This window comes from Aplysia californica, unplaced genomic scaffold (genome assembly GCF_000002075.1).
Source record: "Aplysia californica isolate F4 #8 unplaced genomic scaffold, AplCal3.0 scaffold01481, whole genome shotgun sequence".
In the NCBI taxonomy this organism is placed as follows: Eukaryota; Metazoa; Mollusca; class Gastropoda; order Aplysiida; family Aplysiidae; genus Aplysia; species Aplysia californica.
In genome coordinates, this window is record NW_004798751.1 from 77,947 (window position 1) to 84,028 (window position 6,082).

Below are 6,082 nucleotides of genomic sequence, written 5' to 3' on the forward strand. Positions count from 1 at the left end.
AAAATCCCAACCCATAATAACCAAGATTTTCTAACAAGGGAAATAACCAGCTTTTCACTTAAATGAGACTTATTACGGTGATTATTTCCATTTAGTCACATGGCGAGGCGTTAATTAATTGTTTTGTGAAAAAAAGGAAAAAAACGTGAATAAACGCGGGGAATCCAAAATTATGCAAATGTTGCTGAATTACGCGAAAAAACGCGGCCGCCACGCTATGGAACAATCGCATAATTCTACGGGGACAGGTAACCGGACGTTACAAATGCATTATGTAATATCGAACAGATTAAATCCTTTTTATCCCCATCCAGAGCATCAGCACCCTAGCCGAGTGTGGTGGTAACCTATAAAGATGTCCTTGTTGTTTTATGCAAGAAAAATTCTGAAATTACACGTATGCAAACTGAGCCCAAAATGTGAAATTATGCGAATCTTTTAATTTTAACAAAGAAAGACAAGGAAAATAATACGAAATTATGCCCAAAAAATTATCCAATTTTGCTAAATTAGGCGGGGTGCATAAAACCACGGGGACAGATAAAGGAAGTTTGGTATGAGACAAACTTGAGTACAAACATTTATTTTGTTTTTTGTTTCAGTAATATTAATGGCTCTTGCAACATGTCATTTATAAGTGCCATAGAAGTTTTGTAGTTTTAGTATGGTTTTTACGGTGCTCGCAACTGCATAAGGTCATATAAGCCGCATCCGATCCGGACATTGGGGATTGCCTTGTTAGTGAGACAACTTCCTGGGCCTTCGGCTTATTGTGGCAGGGTGGCCAGTTCCTTTCCACATCGTCTTTACTTCCCCCTCTAAGTCTAAGTCAGGTACTCATTACTGCTGGGTGGGCAGGACGGGGCGAAAAATATGCGTGTCCAAACTGAGGCTCGAACCCGGACTTTCCGCTTCGGAGACAAGCGCACTAACCGCTCCGCCGCCACACCCTACAAGAGAGTAACAAACATAAAAAAGAAGAAGGGGAGATAAGGATTATATATGTTTGATAGGAAAGAAGAAGCAAACCACACCAGACGTCCAGAGCACCCACCAACCAGCCACCCATAAAGGTTTTCCAAGAGAGTAGCAAACATAAAACATGTTTAAAAACGTTGATAGGAAAGAAGGAGACCCACTAACCATCCAAGGGCAGAGACAGAGGCTCTAATACATGCAGCAAACATCATCAAGAATATGGTAGCCACTACCCAAAGCCAAGTAGTATTCCTAACAGATGCCATGTCAGTACTGCAGGCAATCACTTCCGGCAAACTACCGAGGCTACGAAAAGTAATTGAAGTCATCCCATGTCTGAGGATAATGCTGCAGTGGATTCCATCACACTGTGGTGTCTTAGGAAATGAGCAGGCAGACAGGATGGCCAAACTAGGAGCACAGAATGAGCAACCAGACAACAGCGTTAACTACACAAAATAAAAACTAGTATAAATACACTATTTAAAGCACCTCAGACACCAGATGGCTACCATGAGCTGTCCCGCCAAGAACAAGTGATTATCTTCAGACTAAGGCCACAACTACACAAGACTGAGACAACATATGTATAAATGTTTTAAACTAGTACAATCACCAAAATGCCAGTGTGGAGAGTCGGACGCGAACCAAACTGTTGAACACATCCTTCAGCACTGCAAGACGCACAGGGCCCTGAGACAGGAAATGTGGCCAACCCCACTGACGCTACAAGAGAAGCTATACGGGCCGACAGATGAACTGAGCAGGATGGCTCAATTTATGACAGATACCAGACTTCAAGTGTGATTCGATCGAGAAGAAGAAGAAGACTAACCATCCTAAGGTGTACAAACTGTTCGTCTGTCCTGGAACTAACATCTGCTCTACTACTTTACACTGTCCCCGTAGAATTATGCAAATTTAGATGGCCAAATTATGCACAAAAAAGCAAAATTATGCAAAAATTATGCAAGTTACCGTAACACCATTCGCGACATGTTTTGCACTTTTTCAACACGAAGTTTCATGGTTTTCATGTTTTATGAACAGAAAAATTGAAAACAGAACATATCAGTATCAGTAATTTGTTGTATATTTGGAAAAGAAAACAATACACATCATTAAAAAAAAAAAAAAAAAACCTACCAAAAATAATAATCTTTGTAACTTTCAGCTGTAGATCTAGATCTAGATCTATTGAGGAAAGAAACATGTTTTAAAAAATATTTTTAAAAGAACCTCTGGACCTCTGATGCTGGCGCATTACTAAAACCAAGAACCCTTGTCAAATATGAAACATCAGCAGACTTGAGAACAACAACTTTGGATCGATTGAAAAATAGAACATGCTCAAGAACAAAATCACAACCCATTTAACCAAGATCTTGTAACAAGGGAAATAACCAAATTTTCACTTAAATGAGAGTTATTACGGTGATTACGTCCCTTTAGTCACGAGGCGGAAAAACCGGGAAAAAACGCGGATAATCCAAAATTACGCGAATGTTGCAGAATTACGCGAAAAAAACGCGGCCGCACAATCGCATAATCCTACGTGGACAGTATGCACCCTGGGGTCAAAAGTACCCCCGCTACAATCAACTCTTGTTTGTTTGAGTGAGTAAAGAGAAGCACATCACTACAACTACAATCAACTCTTGTTTGTTTGAGTGAGTAAAGAGAAGCACGTCACTACAACTACAATCAACTCTTGTTTGTTTGAGTGAGTAAAGAGAAGCACATCACTACAACTACAATCAACTCTTGTTTGAGTGAGTAAAGAGAAGCACATCACTACAACTACAATCAACTCTTGTTTGTTTGAGTGAGTAAAGAGAAACACATCACCACATACTGACGGCCATTTAGACCAGGAAAAGGTACAGTCATTATAGAAAGAACAGAGGAAAAGTAAAGAAGTAGGAGTGAGTAAAGAGAAGCACATCACTACAACTACAATCTACTCTGTTCCTACAGAATACGAGTGGTGTTCAGCCTATGACTCGCTCGAATAATTATTTTTTTTTAAATACATCGTGTACAAGGGAGTTAACCTATTGAAGACGTGCATTCAAATTCAAGTGTTCCAACAATGAAGACGCACTTTTCCTTCGTTATTCATACAGATTTTTCGACTCAATTTTCAAAATTGAGCACATTATGAATGTGTAAGCAAATTTTAGCTTCTGATTAGTGTCTGGGTATGAAGGAATCATGGTAGAGTAATGAAATTTCGTAATGGGGTCCTCCTACTGCATGACCGCGCCCCTGCGCACAACGGTCCAGACAGCGGAACAGTGAGGCTTAGAAATCCTGCCACAGAAGACTGGTCAAGGGCCCATTCTGGTTCATTTTTTTTCTCAAGGACTTTTGAAAGTCAAAGAGAGGTGGCAGAAATGTGTTACTCTGCATGGTGACTAATATGTAGATCAATGCAAGTTCATTTTTTTTCTCAAGGACTTTTGAAAGTCAAAGAGAGGTGGCAGAAATGTGTTACTCTGCATGGTGACTAATATGTAGATCAATGCAAGTATGTGTACCAAGTTACAAAGATTTATCTTTATTCCTTCATATATTTAGACCAAAGACTTCTTGAACCCACCTCGTAGTTCAAAATTGCCACAACATTGCGTTTGGTCTGCCGAAGATTTTACGGCAATTGCTCACACAATGAGGTCATATGAGTGCTGAAGATGACGGTGTTACAAGAGAGTAGCAAACATAAAAAAGAAGGAGAGACCAGGATGATAGATCTAGATGTTTGATAGGAAAGAAGGACCAGAGCACCCGCCGGAGCTGAAAGTAAAAAAATGGGGTAGGTTTAACGTCCCTATCAACACTATTGAGTTATTCAAGATCTATCTCCGGAAGGGCTGAGCCAAAATGGGAAATTCATGCAGTGCTTTTCCCAAGGACACAACACTGGGCCGAGCTAAGGCTTGAACCTCCAAGCCTTCAATCTCACGCATACAGGCCTGGCACCCTAATCACTAGGCTACCGATACCACCTGAAAGAGATAACGTGTCACTATTTGTAAATAAAACAGTAACGAGGTATTTATTTATTTATTTTCTTGTCCATTGGAATAGTTGTTAGTCTATTTAACTACATTTTTAAATACAGATTAATATATTAAGCAGTGAATCAATTATAATAATTTTTTTTATTAGTGTGACCATTATTATGTTATTATCATTATTACTTTTAAATTATCATTATTTATTGTTTCTACTATTCTTCTTTTTCTTCTTGCGATTATTATTGTTATTATTATTGTTATTATTATTATTATTATTATTATTATTATTATTATTATTATTATTATTATTATTATTATCATTATTATTATTATTATTATTATTATTATTACTATTATTATTATTATTACTTTTATTATTATTTTTCTTGTCGTTTTCGCTGTCGTTGCTGTTGTCACTAGTATGATGATGATGATGATGTTGATGATGATGATGGTGATGATCATTATTATCATTATTATTATTATGGGGTGGTTGCTGTTGTTGTTGTTGCTGCTGCTGTTGTTATTATGGGGGACAGGGGTGAGAATTAAGCACATTGCCTTAATGTCTCACAAAGCTGCTCATTCCACCACATATATATATATAATAAGGATAAGACATGTTCAGCCAAATGATTAAATGTCTCAGTTGCTACATAAATATTTTCTTTTTGCTTTTCTCCCTGCAGGCGTATACAACAAAAAAAAGACTTCTCTAAGTTCAGTGAAATTCAATGGGTTTCACTCAGTGTGTTTATTGGACTGTTCAGGTATTGAAACTTTTTAACCTCTTTGAGTTTCATGACGTATTAACCTCTGAGCCTGATGATGTATTGATCAGTTATGACAGCATCAGTGATAATTGAAGTCTCAGTTAAGAAGAATGGAACATTCTTTGCTTGTCTCAGGTTGGGGGAAAATGAAGGGGAAGAAGGAGTCGTGGGATGGGGGTTGCTGGTAATTTTTTGGTAAAAAAAAAAAGCTACAGTTGGTTAAAGAGTGACGTTAGCTCAATGTGATATAAGAATAAAGCGGCCCAAAATGGTAATGGAAAAGAGCATTAGCTTATTAAGCCTATGTCCATTCTTACTGCTTCCAAAACGCTCTCATTTTGATTGTAAAAGGGGTGATAGTCTTTGCATGTTTTGCTTGAAAAAAGGTCAGTCCTTTATACAGTATGGTCATATATTGAAGTGGCTGGTTGTTGTGTATGTTTACTGAAACAATTCATTCTCTTCTCTGAGTAGACTCTAATGTATTTTACTGTTGACCGAAGAGTGCTCACAAAGCATTATTAAAAACTACTCTCTTACATGTATGATGGAGCATGATGTGTTTATCTTCATTTGTCCTTACGTCATTGCCTTGGGTATGTAGTATGTAGCCATCATAATCACAAATGCTTTAAAAAAAACCTCTCCTGCTTCTTTTTTTTATTCGATAACTTACTCCATTTCCCATATTGTAGCAGTTTAAATTTGGTTGAAAAATGAATTTTCGAGAGTATATACAATGGACAATGACATAGATCTATATTATTTTTATCTGAATTTTAGCTTATGATGACAATCTTTGGGTTAATCTTTCCTAAAACTACTCTAAGCAAAATCTCACCTGTCTGTCTGTCTGTCTGTCTGTCTGTCTGTCTGTCTGTCTGTCTGTCTGTCTGTCTGTCTGTCTGTCTGTCTGTCTGTCTGTCTGTCTCTCTCTCTGTCTGTCTTTTTGTCTCTCTCTCTGTCTGTCTGTCTCTCAATCTCTCTCTGTGTCTGTCTGTCTCTCTCTCTATCTCTTTATCTACCTACCTACCTACCTACCTACCTACCTACCTACCTACCGATCAAACTATCTTTCTCCTTCTCTTTCTCTCTCTCTCTCTTTGTCTCCCTCACTCTCTCTGCATCTCTGCGTCTCTGCCTCTGTATGTGTCTTCACCTCTCTGTCTCTGTCTCGACTTCTCAAACTATCTTTCTCCTTCTCTTTCTCTCTCTCTCTCTTTCTCCCTTTGTCTCCCTCACTCTCTCTGCATCTCTGCGTCTCTGCCTCTGTATGTGTCTTCACCTCTCTGTCTCTGTCTCGACTTCTCT